Source organism: Euprymna scolopes, chromosome 28, assembly GCF_053919585.1.
Source record: "Euprymna scolopes isolate OS-2025 chromosome 28, ASM5391958v1, whole genome shotgun sequence".
In the NCBI taxonomy this organism is placed as follows: Eukaryota; Metazoa; Mollusca; class Cephalopoda; order Sepiida; family Sepiolidae; genus Euprymna; species Euprymna scolopes.
Window position 1 is genome coordinate 9,344,152 of NC_136509.1, and position 19,373 is coordinate 9,363,524.

General features: G+C 28.7%; 1 protein-coding gene and 1 pseudogene across 1 annotated transcript in view; both read left to right on the forward strand.

Annotated features, from left to right (window-relative positions):
* Positions 1 to 1,348: 1,348 nt before the first annotated feature.
* LOC145249444 (F-box only protein 30-like) overlaps positions 1,349 to 19,373 on the forward strand; it is a 76,549-nt gene continuing 58,524 nt past the window's right edge. Inside the window, exon 1 of the mRNA XM_080111003.1 lies at positions 1,349 to 1,541. The gene's annotated coding sequence lies outside the window, so the exon portion shown is untranslated. The remainder of the gene's footprint in view (positions 1,542 to 19,373) is intronic.
* LOC145249930 (5S ribosomal RNA) lies at positions 4,721 to 4,837 on the forward strand (annotated as a pseudogene).

A 19,373-nucleotide genomic window follows, 5' to 3' on the forward strand; every position in this document is an offset into this window, starting at 1 on the left:
GTTCGTAGTTTTTTCAATTGTCCTTCCAGACGACTTGATACTACTACTAGCGTACCTACTACGATTGGGATTTTGTTATTTTTTTATTACATGTTCACCCCAAACAAGGCATATTGCCACTTTGTTGTAGGGGCTACTATCAGGGACATGGGCATCAGGAGTAATGTGTAGGGAGTTGAGCAGCAAGATGTTGGTTCACGTTGCACTTGAACTTCTGCATGTCAGTACAGTTGGGGAAGCAGGGACCCGGCAGAGAATTCCAAAGTCTAGCTGTCCTGGGGAAGAAACTACTGGAGTAGAAGGCTCTCTTACATCTAGGGATCTCTACGGTGAAGGGGTGGGATTTAGTTGCTTGTCAGGTTTGTCGGGGGTATTTACATTGAGGTGGTACAAGTGCTTGCAGTTCGTCAGAGCATTCACCGTTAAAGTACTTGTAGAAAAGGCAGAGGGATGCAACATTTCATCGATGGGACAGAGGCTGAAGTTTAGATGACAGTTCAGGAGGACCTATCAGATTGGCGACTCTCTTTTGAACCTTGTCTAGGAGCGAGAGACTAGTGGTAGATGCACCAGCGCAAATATGACAACAATACTCCATACATGGGCGAATGGTGGCCTTATAGAGGTATAGGATACTTTCGGGCGTTAGTATCTTTCTGCACGGTAGAGAGAACCTTCTTTCTTCGCAGCAGCGCCGCTGCTGCGAAGAAAGAAGGTCCTGTCGATACTCTCGAAGATTTCTAACTTTACAAAGATGCATTTGAAGAATACTGGAGATTACATCGGTTGAAATACTGAATATAACATGCATGATGAGGTAGTACGAATAATCTAAATCAGGAGTCTCCAAACTACAGCCTGCGGGCCAGATCCGGCCCACCAAAGTCTTTAATCCAGCCCGCCGAACTTTTATAGAAAACATAAAAATATTCACAAAAATAAAAAAAATAAATTAAAAAATGGGTATACGTGAAAATAGTGTGGTGATTATCTTGTTGTTCAGACGATAATTAAAAGAATGAAGTTTTAGAAAACGAGTTTCACTAAAAAGTTAAGCTAATGAGCAAAGCCCGCATAGCTTTAAAAAGTATGCCCCCACCCCTTCATTCACACACACACACACACACACACACCATTTGAAAACTTGCAAGACCCCTGATCTCAATAATTAATTAGCAATTCATTGATAAACGCAGTACAATTCCGTATGTACGGATGGAATCTAAGTTTACGCATCTGAAAAACAAAAACAAACAAAAAAATCCTCCAAAAACTGAAAGCGATAAGAAAGATTATGGCATGTTTGTGCATCCGTAGTTTTATTAGCGTCCACTGTTGTATTTTATGCATTTCTCTTCACATCTGCCGAGTCGTGAAGATGGCAACGATAACTCACTATTTTTGACTCCTTTTTTTTTCTCTCTCCCCTCTTGAGTTCTTTTGCATACCACAGCTGACTGTTGTTATTTGTGATATACTAAAATATACGATTACTTTTTTTTTTCAACAAACGTAACAGGTTGAACAAAACGAAAATAAAGGTGAGTTTCTTTTTCTTTTATTTTTTACCTGTGACGTTTGTCTCGAGTTTTTATTAATTTGGTATTAAATTAATTTTATTTCTTGCACGTCATCTTTATATAAACAAATATTAATTAACACAAACGGAAAATGTATTTTAGTTGCAGTCTTTATTATTATTATTACGATGATGTATAAATCTTGATTTTTGTTGGTACTTATGCACTGAGTGTACCGACCGTGCTGAAATAATAACGTTATAATTGAGAAAGCCATTCTTAACATGGGGAGGGTGTTTTGTAACAATTCTGCACTTTAAACCTAACAATTTATTAGGCATAAACGATAAATTTTTACTTGGTTTCCACTTTAAAATTTTCCTTAAAAATTACGACTTTATGTACACAACAATGGCCACCACTTATCACATAAGGAATTACATTGCTTAATATCCGGAAAACTACTTATTTGGGAAAAATTTAAATGCGATATTCGTTTTCAGCATACCAGAAAACCATATACGTCGTCATTTTAAAGGAAAACCAAGTAAAAATGTAATAAAGGTATCGTAAAACTTGAATTGAACTTGACAATTTTATTTAAAAAAAAATAGTGCGGTACAATAAGTGCAGACGCACCTAAAAATAAAAAAATAAATAAAAACCTTTTTCCGTGTATCGGTATTTTCCGCCCCTACGTAACTTACAGACTTTTTTAAAAAGAAGATTTGGTGCTAGTGCACTTATTGATCCGTGCTGAAATAATAACGTTATTATTTAAAAAGCCATTCTTAACATGGGGAGGGAAGGGTGTTTTGTACCTATTCTGTACTTTAACCTTACAAAAATTGAATAAAAAACATGGTACTAGAGAGTGATCCGGACGTTATTATTTAAAAAGCCATTCTTAACATGGGGAGGGTGTTTTGTGCCTATTGTATACTTCAACCTTAGAATTGAATTAAAAAAACATATCATAAAACTTTAATTAAACTTGGAAATACGATTAAAAGAAATAGCGCAGATCAGTAAGTGCATTAGCACCTACCGAAGATTTATTTATTTTAAGGGATTTGTTTTACAATAGACCAAGGTACATAAAAAACAAAAACAAAAAAAAAAACCGAATATATAACAAATAAATGTTACCAAAGGCAAGATAAGTTACCCTTCTACATATCTGGATAATTCTTTTAGTGTATTAACTGATTTTTAATTGTGTTTTAAACTGTGGGTGCTAGAGAGTGATGATCCGCACTATTTTTTAATCGTATTTCCAAGTTTAATTAAAGTTTTATGATATGTTTTTTTTTTATTCAATTGTAAGGTTGAAGTATAGAATAGGTACAAAACACCCTCCCAAAGTTAAGAATGGCTTTTTAAATAATAACGTTATTATTTACGTCCGGATCACTCTCTGCACTAGTACCAAACTGTGAAACGCAAGTTGTGCCGAGCGCTTCTTCACTGTTGGGTCCATAAAGTCCAGAAAGCTTTCTACTCTAATAGTTTCTTTCCTCGAACAGTTAGACTTTGGAATTTCTTTCCTGCTACCGGCTTCCTTGACTCTACTGATATGCAGAAGTTTAAATGTAATGTAAACCAACACCTTGTCAATCTTTCCTATGCATGGTTAGGTGTGTCAGAAATTTCGTGAAAAATATTGAATAATTCCACCCCGTCTTTCCAAGCTTATAACTCCTCGAAAAATGTAATTCAAGCCCTAATTTTTTTTTCAATTAAAGGAGCAAGGACCAAGGTTTCATTAAAAAAACAAAAAACAAACAATGTGGTTTAAAAAAAACAAAAAAGGTTTTAAACTTGGGACTTTACAGGTAAATTTCTAAAAAGCACTACTTTTTTTGTTTTAAATTTGAATATATTATTTATTGATCTTTTATCTTCAATTTGTGATATATAACACTTTGAGTAAATTAATTATTTACTTTTTAATAGACATTTCAAAATGGGAGGCGTGAATTAATTCGACCCTCTGTCTTTCTAAGCTTATAACTACTCGAAAAATGTAATTCAAGCCCTAATTTTTTTTTCAATTAAAGGAGCAAGGACCAAGGTTTCATTTAAAAAAACAAACAAACAAAAGAAAAACAAAACAACGTGTTTTTAAAAAAAAAAAGGTTTTAAACTTGGGACTTTACAGGTAAATTTCTAAAAAACACTTTTTTTTTGTTTTAAATTTGAATATATTATTTATTGATCTTTTATCTTCAATTTGTGATATATAACACTTTGGTGAGTAAATTATTCACTTTTTAATAGACACTTGAAAATGGGAGGGGGGCGTGAATTAAAAAAACGTTTGTTTAAAATATTATATTCAGTTTATTGGAAAGAGCATAAAATTTCACATTGACCCTGAAAATATCGTAAAAATTGAATCAATAGAAAAATTTTGATAGATTTTTAAAGTTTAAAAATTGAAAAATACTGAGCTCGTAAAATTCAATTAATTTCATTATTGTTTAAAAAAAAAAAAATTTCTATTACTTTTAAAACAACTTTAATAGTTTATTTTGGAAGTATAATCCATTAAGAAAATAAACAATCCACTTTTAAAATAGAAATTATGAGTTTTTTTAGATTTTATTCGCAGTTTCGTGTTAGGGGTGTCAAAAATTCCTACAAAAATTCTGATACACCTAATGCATGGTCCCAAATAGTAGCCCCTTACGTCCAAGTGGCGATATGCCTTGTTAGGGGTAAAAAAAGTTTTTTAAAATTCCGAAAAATGATCTAGTAGATGTGCTAAATGCATTTTTAACAAAATATCATCACAATTACATGCTGTAAAAATGTGTTTAGAGATGCAGACCCTTAATTTGTCAGTTGAATTCAAGGGTTATTATCTCCCTTGTTTGTCATACTGAATTGGTCACACAACTCTTCTACATTAGAAAATACAATAAAACTCTATAATTCAATAAATTCTATTTTTACTTGTAATTATTTTTTTAATGGATCAGTTTTATAAATTTTTAGGATTTATACTAATTTTTCTATGATGTGTAAGTACATAATAATGTTTTCACCTGAAATGTGTTGGTTTAAAAGATCATAAATGTAAAACAGCACCTCACTTTCCTCTTAGGTTAATCTTGGTTTCTTTTCCAGATAAATGAAATCAGGAGCACAAAGCAGCCATAATACTTTACCTTTTCCATTAATTCTAGTCATAAATTATATACGGCATAATCACGTTGACACACTAGTTCTCGTCAGATCACCGAAGTTAAGCAACATTGAGCCTGGTTAGTACTGAATGGGTGACCATTTGGGAATTTTAGGTGCTGTATGTGTTCTCCGCTTATTTCGGTATTGTTTCCATCCGTCCTAAACACACACACACACACACATATATATATACTAGCAGTTCACCTGGTTTTGTTCGGTCCCTATGTACTGTTCATAACTTTATGTGCATATGTATGTATATATATATGTATATATATATATATATATTAAAAAGTTTGACTAATCTCCATGTAACCTACATCTAAAATTTCAAGTTTTAGACTCAAAAATGCAGAGGAGTTTAGTAGAGTCTGCAAAGGTCAACTCTTTCAACTTTGAACTTTTGGCAACCAAATATTTGCTCTAAAACTTATTAAAAAGGTTGCTGCATGTCTGAATACCTTTTTTGTAAAATTTGAAATGTTTAGATTCAAAATTGGCTGAATAGTTTGCTAGAGACCGCAAAGGTCAAATCTTTTGAACTTTAACCCATTGACAGCCCAATTTTTGGCTAAAAAACGATTAAAAAGTTTGCCCTATGTCTGAATACACTTTATGTAAAATTTCAAATGCTTAGATCAAAAATTAGCTGAGTAATTTGGTAGAGACCGCAGAAGTAAATTTTTTTTTAAATTTTGACCTCAATTTTGACCCCTTAACATTTATTGTTTTGGGCTCAAATCAAATTAAAAGTTTGATCCATGTCTAAGTAATCTACATCTAAAATTTCAAGTGTTTAGATCCAAAATTGGCAGAGGAGTTTGGTAGAGTTTTCAAAGGTCAAATCCTCGAACTTTGACTCCTTGACAGCCAAATTTCTGGCCGAAAACTGATTAAAACGATTTTCCCAAATCTCAATACCCCTTATGTCAAATCTCGAGTCTGTAGACTGAAAATTAAGTTGTTTGGTAGGGAAATGTGCACGCTCAGACACCCCCCCCCCCACACACACAGACAATTCCACTTTTATAGATATATATATATATACTCTACTTGTCACTGGTATTCAACAATGTCGACTCAGGAGAGGTGTGGTTGGAGATTGTGCACCTTTTGCCATAAACATTTATGTGCAGACACCCTTACGGTGGGTCTCCATAATCTGTCAAGACTGAAAGGGCATTTACTTTTTAGTCAGAAATTACTTTAAGGCTTGCAGTTTAAAAACAAAAAGAAAAAAAATACTTGAAAATGACTTTTAACATGAAAAAAATGGTGGTGGTTTAAAAGCTTAGGCGATCCTAAGTATAATCGTATTGGTGCAAGGTTAAAATCTAGCCTCGATGTGAAAATGTTCCGAGTAACAAACTGGACTTCGTGTTTTAGTTTAAAATTAGCAGATTGACAGGAACGAAAAAAATTTGTGAAATTTCTGAACATGTTCTTTTTTTTTTTTTTTTTTTTTTGTAAACATATTTTAGATTTATTTAAATTGAAACGGGAAATCTGGTTTAGTAATTGAACATTTTCACATTGAGGCTAGGTTTTCACCTCACATCAGTACAGTCACACTTAGGGTCACCTATACTTCTGAATTCCTACCATTTTTGAATGTTAAAAGTCATTTCAAAGTTTTTGTTTTGTTTTTTAAACTGCTAACCTGACAACCAAATTTAACATGATAGCAATTTTCAAGCATACACGTTTGACAGAATTTCAGATGAGATTAGATTAACATATGTACAAAGTAACGTAATTTTATTTGTTGTTGCCATTGAAAGCTGCTCTGTATGTTTTATCGGTATTTTAAGGTGACTTAAACTAAAATTAAGGAAGCCTATAGAGTGCTGCTGAGACATTGTTATTATGGGTAAGATATAAGTTTTGTAAATCAAAGTCAAATATTATGGTTCATGTCTACCTCCTCCCCAATCTCCTAAGAGTGTTTGTCAAGATATACCGAATGCATATCATAAACGGACATTTACATTTATATTAAAAGGAATGTATTTTATTTTTATCAAATATATTTATATCTACATTCATCATGTTATTCTCAAAAAATAAATGTAGTGCCAAAAAAAAAAAAATAAAATAAAAAATGTAAAAATAAATAAAAAAATGTAAAAATAAATAAAAAAATGTAAAAATAAATAAAAAAATGTAAAAATAAATAAAAAAAAATGTAAAAATAAATAAAAAAATGTAAAAATAAATAAGAAAAAGGTAAAAATAAATAAAAAAAATGTAAAAATAAATAAGAAAAAGGTAAAAATAAATAAAAAAAATGTAAAAATAAATAAGAAAAATGTAAAAATAAATAAGAAAAATGTAAAAATAAATAAGAAAAAGGTAAAAATAAATTAAAAAAATGTAAAAATAAATAAGAAAAATGTAAAAATAAATAAGAAAAAGGTAAAAATAAATTTTAAAAAAAGGTAAAAATCTCTAAAATAATCTGCTAAGACATTTTAAGTTTATTATCAGCTTTCATGCATATTAAAAAAATGACGTCTGATTGTATAACATAGTCGTTATATCGAAGAAACAGAGGATACGAAAGAAACTCTATTCACTTTCTTTTTTTTAACAAATGCTTTTATATCAGGTATTTCCAACAAATTTTTTCTAAATATTTAAACAGTTCATTTTTCCTTCTCTGACTGTGTGTGATTTTTTTTTTTTTTTTTTGCTGTAATAGCACCCATGTGTCTCGAATATGTGCGTTTCTGAATACCAGCAACGTCCTAAATACGTGCTTCTCTTGTCACTTCTTGAACACGTGCTTCGCCAAACACCCGTCTCGAACATGTGCTTTGCTGAATACTTGTTTCGAGTACCTCTGCTTCTCTGAACACCATTTCTCCGTCAAAGTGTGTCCTTTGTTTCTGCTGTGACGTCAAATTGCACAGCCGGTTTGGTCATTTGAATATGGTAGCTGCTGCTGCTACCAACGTCAGCGGCTCTGTTACACTTGGAGAGTAATCTGATGTCGCTAAGGTAAAAATTCCAACTCATTTTAAAATGAATTGTTCTAAATCAGATTATATTATCACATTAATATATATGAACATTGAGAGAACATGGAGGATTAAACGTCTATAAACAATCCTGTTATTCCCATGGGTAGCAGACGTTTCTGTGGCATCGGGTATGATAGCAGGTCTGAGAACTGCATGCCGACTAACTTAGACGCCTGATGATGTCTTTTCTGTCGCTGTCGACACACCTTGCTCCACAAACCTTTGTCAGACATTACATCATCCTTTCTCCATTTACAACTTCTGTGCAACTCCTGCTCCAGCTTACCTCTCTAGTTCCTGCTCCTGCTCTGGATCCTACAGCATGTTCTCCGACTTCTTCCAGCAACTCTTAGTTTTCAATCTCCTGCTTCAGCATCTGCCTTTCAGATTGCAGCACATCCTTTTCTTGGGCTTGTTGACATCCTGCACCTGCCTGTTTCTGTTGACTCGGCTTTTGGCAACATCCACTCTGACCAAGCCTGAAGCACCTCATTACGTCTCAGTTCACATTAAACTCCAGGTGACATCATCTCATGCTATCCAAGTTCCAGAATCATCCTTTCTATCGATCTAACTTTTCCTACTTCCTAGGTTCTAGAGAAGTCATTCCTGCCTTTCCAACCTTTCTGCTTCCAGAGATGTTATTCCTGGCCTTCTTGTTTCCAGAAATGCCACCAAACCTATTCCCTCACTTCTTTTCCATTATTTTCTTTATGTATCTTTTTTTGGTGCAATAAACACCAGTTTTACTCTGTTCATCTGCATTTATCTTCCTTTCCATTGCCGTTACTTCTTGCCTGTGTTTACTTTCTTAATTGTAAGACCAATCAATGAGATGATCATCACTTACAACAGTCATATTCGTTTTATTTAATAAATATTTAGCTGATGATTATTTTTATGGAAGGAGAGTCATTTCTTAATAGCATTGACCCTGACCCTTTATGATCTGGTTGAACTAATTCATTCAGTCATAAATAAATCAATATAAAAGCATAAATAAAATGGGAATGTAAGAAGAAGCTTGGTTTTAGATGCATTAAAAGTAACCAGCCACCTCTTCCCTCACTGTACCATGCGCTCAAGATCAGAGGAGAGAGAATCAGAGATAACTTTGCCATTTACGACCTTAGATGTGTTGCCATAGATGGTCATGTCATCAGCATAGATGTCAACGAATGATTTAGGAATTTATTCAAACAGGCCTTGTACATATTAGTTCAGTATTTGGGTAGATGTCAGGTACCTCCAGATTGCAACTGTCCATTGCTTACATTCAGTATGCCACCATCTGTCTCAGAGAGTCGAGGATTTTGTTTGTTGTCATAAACACACTTGTTTCAAACACTATGGATAATAATCAAGGTAAGTTTATGAAATGCAAAAATTCTCAGTGGTAGTTTAACTATTGAACTTCATAATTTTTCCAGTTTGAAGACAATCATAGCATCATTATCTTTCAAAGTAACTAAAATTAACAATAAATATTTTTTTAAATCATCTACATCATAATTTTGGTAATAAAGGGCTAACAAACATTTCTTATTTCAAAAGGAATATTATTATGGATCAATTACACTTGAGGCACCCTACAATGAGCAACAACAAAAAGTACATATTTTGCTTTGATACAGTTTCTTTTACTCTCAACAGAAGGTATTAAATCTATATACCAGCTGATTATCAAAGCAACTTTAAATCTTGATAAGGTAGGCATCTTTCACAGGCTGTTCCAGGGAACAGAAACACAGACAGCGACTGTCGCCTTTCTCCTGTTTCATCCTGTGAGATGAAATTGGCAATGGTACGTCTTCTACGTGTGTCTGCATAAACTGCAACTAGATGTTGGCGTAAAAACTTCTAAAGGTAGATTTAAATTCTTGTTGATGATGCTGTATACCAAAATCCAGCCTCCTTGCATACTATGCTGCTGAAGTGAGAACAAATTTAGCCATTAAAGCTGTTCTTTGTTGTAAATGTAAAGAGTTCTATCATCATCCTAGTTACCAACTGTTGAATGCGTTCCTAGTGAATGTTTAGCTTGCATCCTTCCTTATCACTTATTAGTCTTAGAAGCAGTTGTTTGTTGGTAATCTCTTTTGGATTTCTAGCAATGATGTAAACATATGACTAATATTTTCTTCTGTAATAGTAATCCATTAAAATTGCTGACTTGTTTACTATCTTGGTTCAAATGAAAAAATTTCCAACCCGTGAAGAATCCCTTCACTATCTTGGTTGCCAGATTTATGAAGATATTTTACCAAAAACCAAAATAAACAAATTGACAAAATCCCCCCCCCCCCAAAAAAAAGAAACATGCTGGAAAAATGATTCCTTTTTAAAAAAATTTTTTTTTTAATCTTATTCATAATTTTACCATTTTTATTTTAATGAAAGTTATCCATAAATCTTTGGTTTATTCTCATGTTATTGCATCTTCATCTTGTAATTACCAAAAAATCATGTATCTTTAACATGTAATTATGATTCTGCGGCAATATCTTTCAACACCATCATGTTATCCTGTTGTTTTGTAGAAAATCTTGCATAATTTTAATTGTATTGATGAGGAGAGTTTTCTACTTTATTTAAAATTAGCAGGACTCGTGCATCTTGCCTCAACCGTTCTTTTAGTTTTAAGATGTATTAGATTGTAATCATATTATTTATCAAATGTTATGTCAGACTGTGGCAAAAGTAATGCAAAACGTGACTTACACAAGTGACGGTTCCTCTATACTGTTGGGTGACGCAATCAAAGAAGGAAAGAGAAAGAAAAACCTTAATGTATAGACGGCTTATTAATATACATATGCCATTAATTTGCATATGAGGACACTCACAGCTGTGAAAAGGACGAATGGGAAAGCACAAAGCAGTCTCTTTTTTTCCTTTTTTTTGTACAGCTGAAAAAGAGATAGTGAGAACAGTCGGTAAAGATTACAGTTGAAGTTGGAAGTTGGTAAAAAGGAGTTTGAATGAATATTTATTATCATTTTTTAAATTTTAGTTTCATTCACAGACATTTTATAACCTAATCTAATAATAAATTATATATTATATATATATATATACTAGCATTTCAGCCCGGCGTTGCCCGGGTGTTTGGAGGTGTATGCTGATCAAAAAAAAAAAAAGAGTAATTTTTTTTTTAATTCGACCCCTATTATGACCCCTTAAAATTTATAGTTTCGGGCTCAAATCACTTTATTAAATTAGATCCAGGTTCAAGGAACCTATATCTAAAATTTCAAGTGTCTAGACCCAAAATTGTCGGAGGAGTTTGGTAGAGTTCTTAAAGGTCAAATCGTTGAAATTTGACCCCTTAACAGCCAAATTTCTGGCTGACACCCGTCACATCGATTTTCCCAAATCTCAGTACCCGGTATTTCAAATTTCGAGTCTATAGACTAAAAATTGACAGAGTTAATGCGTTGGGAAATGTACACAGACAGACAGACAGACAGACACGTTCACTTTTATATATATATATTATATACATATATATATAGAGAGAGAGCAATAAATACAGACCTATGCTTGCGAAAGTAAAAGGTTTTCTCTAATCAAATAATAGATCAGTTATATATAAATGCTGCTTTTCTTCTGTTGAAACCAAAGTGACTTTGGTGTTTTCCACGTATATCTGCAGAGATCACCAACTGGGCATCAGAGTGACAAACTCCTCTAAAGTTAGATTTAAATTCCTATTGATAATGCTGTATGCCAGAATCAGGTCACCTCGCATCCTATGCTGCTCAAGTGAAACCAAATTTACAAATTTTAAGTTCTTTGTAGATAAGCGTAGAGAGTTCTTTCATCATCGTGCTTGTCGTTGAACACGCTCCACGTGTATGCTATTTTTGGTGATGAGGATTTGTTGTTTGTATGGCATGCTTAAGAAGCAACGCTGTAAAAAGAGGTAATACATGAGAATTTGCTAAGAATTTTAAAGTCAGTTTAATTGACTTTTCATTGGATAGTTTAAAGACTTCCAAATTCCCTTTAAATTTCGAACAGTCATGAAGTGAATGATTTTTTAAAACTAGAAAAAATATATTAAAATGGCTTGTTTCCAAAGAAATCGGGATACATTACGATGAATTTAATCTTGCAATAGGATTTTAATTTACTACTATTTTTATTTTAATAATTGAAAAAGATAATAAAATAATAATAATAAAAAAATAATAATAGAAAAACTGTTCTTCGAAGAAGCATAAATTAAAAAATTGATTGACTTTTTTGAAAAACAAAAGTAAATATTTTTTTAAAATATTTTTAAAATATTTTTAAATATTTTAAAAATATTTTTAGATATTTTTAAATATCTTTAAATATCTTTAGATAGCTTTAAATATTTTTAGATATCTTTAAATATTGTTAGATATCTTTAAATATTGTTAGATATCTTTAAATATTGTTAGATAGCTTTAAATATTGTTAGATAGCTTTAAATATTGTTAGATAGCTTTAAATATTGTTAGATAGCTTTAAATATTGTTAGATAGCTTTAAATATTGTTAGATAGCTTTAAATATTCTTAGATATCTTTAAATATTGTTAGATATCTTTAAATATTGTTAGATATCTTTAAATATTTTTAGATAGCTTTAAATATCTTTAGATAGCTTTAAATATTTTTAGATATCTTTAAATATTGTTAGATATCTTTAAATATTGTTAGATATCTTTAAATATTGTTAGATATCTTTAAATATTGTTAGATATCTTTAAATATTGTTAGATATCTTTAAATATTGTTAGATATCTTTAAATATTGTTAGATAGCTTTAAATATTGTTAGATATCTTTAAATATTGTTAGATATCTTTAAATATTGTTAGATATCTTTAAATATTGTTAGATATCTTTAAATATTTTTAGATAGCTTTAAATATCTTTAGATAGCTTTAAATATTGTTAGATATCTTTAAATATTGTTAGATATCTTTAAATATTTTTAGATATCTTTAAATATTGTTAGATATCTTTAAATATTGTTAGATATCTTTAAATATTGTTAGATATCTTTAAATATTGTTAGATAGCTTTAAATATTGTTAGATAGCTTTAAATATTGTTAGATATCTTTAAATATTGTTAGATATCTTTAAATATTGTTAGATATCTTTAAATATTGTTAGATATCTTTAAATATTTTTAGATAGCTTTAAATATCTTTAGATATCTTTAAATATTTTTAGATATCTTTAAATATTGTTAGATATCTTTAAATATTGTTAGATATCTTTAAATATTGTTAGATATCTTTAAATATTGTTAGATATCTTTAAATATTGTTAGATATCTTTAAATATTGTTAGATAGCTTTAAATATTGTTAGATAGCTTTAAATATTGTTAGATATCTTTAAATATTGTTAGATATCTTTAAATATTTTTAGATAGCTTTAAATATCTTTAGATAGCTTTAAATATTGTTAGATATCTTTAAATATTGTTAGATATCTTTAAATATTGTTAGATATCTTTAAATATTTTTAGATATCTTTAAATATTGTTAGATATCTTTAAATATTGTTAGATATCTTTAAATATTGTTAGATAGCTTTAAATATTGTTAGATATCTTTAAATATTGTTAGATATCTTTAAATATTGTTAGATATCTTTAAATATTGTTAGATATCTTTAAATATTTTTAGATAGCTTTAAATATCTTTAGATAGCTTTAAATATTTTTAGATATCTTTAAATATTGTTAGATATCTTTAAATATTGTTAGATATCTTTAAATATTGTTAGATATCTTTAAATATTGTTAGATATCTTTAAATATTGTTAGATAGCTTTAAATATTGTTAGATAGCTTTAAATATTGTTAGATAGCTTTAAATATTTTTAGATATCTTTAAATATTGTTAGATATCTTTAAATATTGTTAGATATCTTTAAATATTGTTAGATAGCTTTAAATATTTTTAGATAGCTTTAAATATTTTTAGATAGCTTTAAATATTTTTAGATAGCTTTAAATATTTTTAGATAGCTTTAAATATTTTTAGATAGCTTTAAATATTTTTAGATAGCTTTAAATATTTTTAGATAGCTTTAAATATTTTTAGATAGCTTTAAATATTTTTAGATAGCTTTAAATATTTTTAGATAGCTTTAAATATTGTTAGATAGCTTTAAATATTTTTAGATAGCTTTAAATATTTTTAGATAGCTTTAAATATTTTTAGATAGCTTTAAATATTGTTAGATAGCTTTAAATATTTTTTGATAGCTTTAAATATTTTTAGATAGCTTTAAATATTTTTAGATAGCTTTAAATATTTTTAGATAGCTTTAAATATTTTTAGATAGCTTTAAATATTGTTAGATAGCTTTAAATATTTTTAGATAGCTTTAGATATCTTTACATATTTTTAGATATTTACTGTTTAAATATTAGGGGAAGGGTCTTATCCCCTATTTAAAACTTTATCTCCCAAAAACTATCCTAAAATCTATTTCAGTCGATATTTGTTCCATATTTACCTAATTTTCCTTACCAAAATTTTTCGGTGATTAATTTTCTGTTGGCTAATTTTCCTAAAGTCATTGGCAGTAGCAATTACCGACCACATTTTTTTAAATCATGTAATTTGTAAAATTTTTAAAATCATGGAATTCTTTGCTACAGAAAAGGCACAGAATAGTTAATAAAACACACCTGCATCATATCAAGAATGGTTGTTCTAAATAGTAATATTATTATTTAGAAATTCATTCTTAACATGGTCAAAGGTTATGTTGGCTATTTTCAATTGTTTATAAAAAAAAATAGCATTTAATCAACGTTTTGAAAAAGAATTAAACCTTTACATGCCTCACTAATTTTAATCAATGATCGGATCCTACTATTGATCCAGTAGATATCTCACTGCTGATGCAATTCTCTATCTATATAAGAGCCAGGTACGTCCAAGGATGGAATACTGTTGCCACATCTGGGCAGGAGCTGCTAGAAAAGACTTGTCCTGCCTTGATAGAGTTCAAAATAAACTTTGTGGCCTCGTGGGAGATGTCCTTTTCTCTTCCCTGCAACCTCTATCTCACAGAAGAGCTGTTGCGAGTTTGTCTCAGCTTTATCGTTATTTTCATGGAAAGGTACATTCCATGATCAAAGCTTCTTTTCTTAGAACTGCACGCCTGTGGAATTGTCTTCCGTTTTCCTGCTTTCCAGCTGTCTATAATATGGTTGTCTTCAAGTCCAACGTGAACAAGTTTCTGATGAGTCGTTCCACTTAAGTTAACAAATTTACCGAACTTCCATTACTATCGATTACTATATTGTCCTTTTGACTACTGTTCACTCTTTAACCCTTATCCTTGAGTGGCCTCTCGGCCTTATTAAGTGGTGCCGCCTATGTAAAAAAAAACAAAACAAAAAAAATCAGGAAAATATTTGATAAAAATCATCTTGTTAAATATACGCTCTGCCCCTCCAATGTTTATTTTTTTATGTTTGCAAAAATATATGCAGACATGACTTGGGTTTTTTACTTCGAAAATGAAAAAGCAGTAAATCTAAAAATAAATACTTAACAAATTTAAAAGAATTTGAATTGATAATTGTATCGGAATGAGTAAAAATTTAAAAAGAATTTGAATTGATAATTGTATCGGAATGAGTAAAAATTTAAAAAGAATTTGAATTGATAATTGTATCGGAATGAGTAAAAATTTAAAAAGAATTTGAATTGATAATTGTATCGGAATGAGTAAAAATTTAAAAGAATTTGAATTGATAATTGTGTCGGAATGAGTAAAAATTTAAAAAGAATTTGAATTGATAATTGTATCGGAATGAGTAAAAATTTAAAAAGAATTTGAATTGATAATTGTATCGGAATGAGTAAAAATTTAAAAAGAATTTGAATTGATAATTGTGTCGGAATGAGTAAAAATTTAAAAAGAATTTGAATTGATAATTGTGTCGGAATGAGTAAAAATTTAAAAAGTATTTGAATTGATAATTGTGTCGGAATGAGTAAAAATTTAAAAAGAATTTGAATTGATAATTGTGTCGGAATGAGTAAAAATTTAAAAAGAATTTGAATTGATAATTGTATCGGAATGAGTAAAAATTTAAAAAGAATTTGAATTGATAATTGTATCGGAATGAGTAAAAATTTAAAAAGAATTTGAATTGATAATTGTATTGGAATGAGTAAAAATTTAAAAAGAATTTGAATTGATAATTGTATCGGAATGAGTAAAACTTTAAAAAGAATTTGAATTGATAATTGTATCGGAATGAGTAAAAATTTAAAAAGAATTTGAATTGATAATTGTATCGGAATGAGTAAAAATTTAAAAAGAATTTGAATTGATAATTGTATCGGAATGAGTAAAAATTTAAAAAGAATTTGAACTGATAATTGTATCGGAATGAGTAAAAATTTAAAAAGAATTTGAATTGATAATTGTGTCGGAATGAGTAAAAATTTAAAAAGAATTTGAATTGATAATTGTGTCGGAATGAGTAAAAATTTAAAAAGTATTTGAATTGATAATTGTGTCGGAATGAGTAAAAATTTAAAAAGAATTTGAATTGATAATTGTGTCGGAATGAGTAAAAATTTAAAAAGAATTTGAATTGATAATTGTATCGGAATGAGTAAAAATTTAAAAAGAATTTGAATTGATAATTGTATCGGAATGAGTAAAAATTTAAAAAGAATTTGAATTGATAATTGTATCGGAATGAGTAAAAATTTAAAAAGAATTTGAATTGATAATTGTATTGGAATGAGTAAAAATTTAAAAAGAATTTGAATTGATAATTGTATCGGAATGAGTAAAACTTTAAAAAGAATTTGAATTGATAATTGTATCGGAATGAGTAAAAATTTAAAAAGAATTTGAATTGATAATTGTATCGGAATGAGTAAAAATTTAAAAAGAATTTGAATTGATAATTGTATCGGAATGAGTAAAAATTTAAAAAGAATTTGAATTGATAATTGTATCGGAATGAGTAAAAATTTAAAAAGAATTTGAACTGATAATTGTATCGGAATGAGTAAAAATTTAAAAAGAATTTGAACTGATAATTGTATCGGAATGAGTAAAAATTTAAAAAGAATTTGAATTGATAATTGTATCGGAATGAGTAAAAATTTAAAAAGAATTTGAATTGATAATTGTATCGGAATGAGTAAAAATTTAAAAAGAATTTGAATTGATAATTGTATCGGAATGAGTAAAAATTTAAAAAGAATTTGAATTGATAATTGTGTCGGAATGAGTAAAAATTTAAAAAGAATTTGAATTGATAATTGTATCGGAATGAGTAAAACTTTAAAAAGTATTTGAATTGATAATTGTATCGGAATGAGTAAAAATTTAAAAAGAATTTGAATTGATAATTGTATCGGAATGAGTAAAACTTTAAAAAGTATTTGAATTGATAATTGTATCGGAATGAGTAAAAATTTAAAAAGAATTTGAATTGATAATTGTATCGGAATGAGTAAAACTTTAAAAAGTATTTGAATTGATAATTGTATCGGAATGAGTAAAAATTTAAAAAGAATTTGAACTGATAATTGTATCGGAATGAGTAAAAATTTAAAAAGAATTTGAATTGATAATTGTATCGGAATGAGTAAAAATTTAAAAAGAATTTGAATTGATAATTGTATCGGAATGAGTAAAAATTTAAAAAGAATTTGAATTGATAATTGTATCGGAATGAGTAAAAATTTAAAAAGAATTTGAATTGATAATTGTATCGGAATGAGTAAAAATTTAAAAAGAATTTGAATTGATAATTGTATCGGAATGAGTAAAAATTTAAAAAGAATTTGAATTGATAATTGTATCGGAATGAGTAAAAATTTAAAAAGAATTTGAATTGATAATTGTGTCGGAATGAGTAAAAATTTAAAAAGAATTTGAATTGATAATTGTGTCGGAATGAGTAAAAATTTAAAAAGAATTTGAACTGATAATTGTATCGGAATGAGTAAAAATTTAAAAAGAATTTGAATTGATAATTGTATCGGAATGAGTAAAAATTTAAAAAGAATTTGAATTGATAATTGTATCGGAATGAGTAAAAATTTAAAAAGAATTTGAATTGATAATTGTATCGGAATGAGTAAAAATTTAAAAAGAATTTGAATTGATAATTGTATCGGAATGAGTAAAAATTTAAAAAGAATTTGAATTGATAATTGTGTCGGAATGAGTAAAAATTTAAAAAGAATTTGAATTGATAATTGTGTCGGAATGAGTAAAAATTTAAAAAGAATTTGAATTGATAATTGTGTCGGAATGAGTAAAAATTTAAAAAGAATTTGAACTGATAATTGTATCGGAATGAGTAAAAATTTAAAAAGAATTTGAATTGATAATTGTATCGGAATGAGTAAAAATTTAAAAAGAATTTGAATTGATAATTGTATCGGAATGAGTAAAAATTTAAAAAGAATTTGAATTGATAATTGTATCGGAATGAGTAAAAATTTAAAAAGAATTTGAATTGATAATTGTATCGGAATGAGTAAAAATTTAAAAAGAATTTGAATTGATAATTGTATCGGAATGAGTAAAAATTTAAAAAGAATTTGAATTGATAATTGTATCGGAATGAGTAAAAATTTAAAAAGTATTTGAATTGATAATTGTATCGGAATGAGTAAAAATTTAAAAAGAATTTGAATTGATAATTGTATCGGAATGAGTAAAAATTTAAAAAGAATTTGAATTGATAATTGTATCGGAATGAGTAAAAATTTAAAAAGAATTTGAATTGATAATTGTATCGGAATGAGTAAAAATTTAAAAAGAATTTGAATTGATAATTGTATCGGAATGAGTAAAAATTTAAAAAGAATTTGAATTGATAATTGTGTCGGAATGAGTAAAAATTTAAAAAGAATTTGAATTGATAATTGTATCGGAATGAGTAAAAATTTAAAAAGAATTTGAATTGATAATTGTATCGGAATGAGTAAAAATTTAAAAAGAATTTGAATTGATAATTGTATCGGAATGAGTAAAAATTTAAAAAGAATTTGAATTGATAATTGTATCGGAATGAGTAAAAATTTAAAAAGAATTTGAATTGATAATTGTATCGGAATGAGTAAAAATTTTGGAATCATCACTAAATTCAACAACAAAACACTGATTTGGCAATAAACCTCAAAAATTCTTCTTTGCAGGTTTCAGCTTTTATTTTTTTATTTTTCTTCTCTCCGAAGCAAGGCATATAGCCACTTGGATGTAAAGGGCTACTATTTAGGACCATGTCTTCAGGGAACTATGTAAAGAGATGAACGAGATGTTTGTTCACATTACATTTAAACTTTTGTAGGATAGTACTGTCAGGGAAGCAGGGAAGGAATTCCAAAGTCCAGCAGTTCGATGAAAGGAGCTATTAGAATAGAAGGCTATCTGGCATTTAGAGGTCTCTACAGTGAAGAGGAGAGATTTTGTTGCTAAACCAGTATTTTGAAGAGGTACAAGTGTAACGTGGCCATTATGCTTGAACTGTGTTTGTTACAGTTCAAACCTCTCTCGAACTCCCACGCTGTCGGATACCATCAAAAGGGAACAAACAAACAAAACCAAATAAATCCGTCTCGGCTTTTTTTTTCTGTTTTAGCAAAGGGT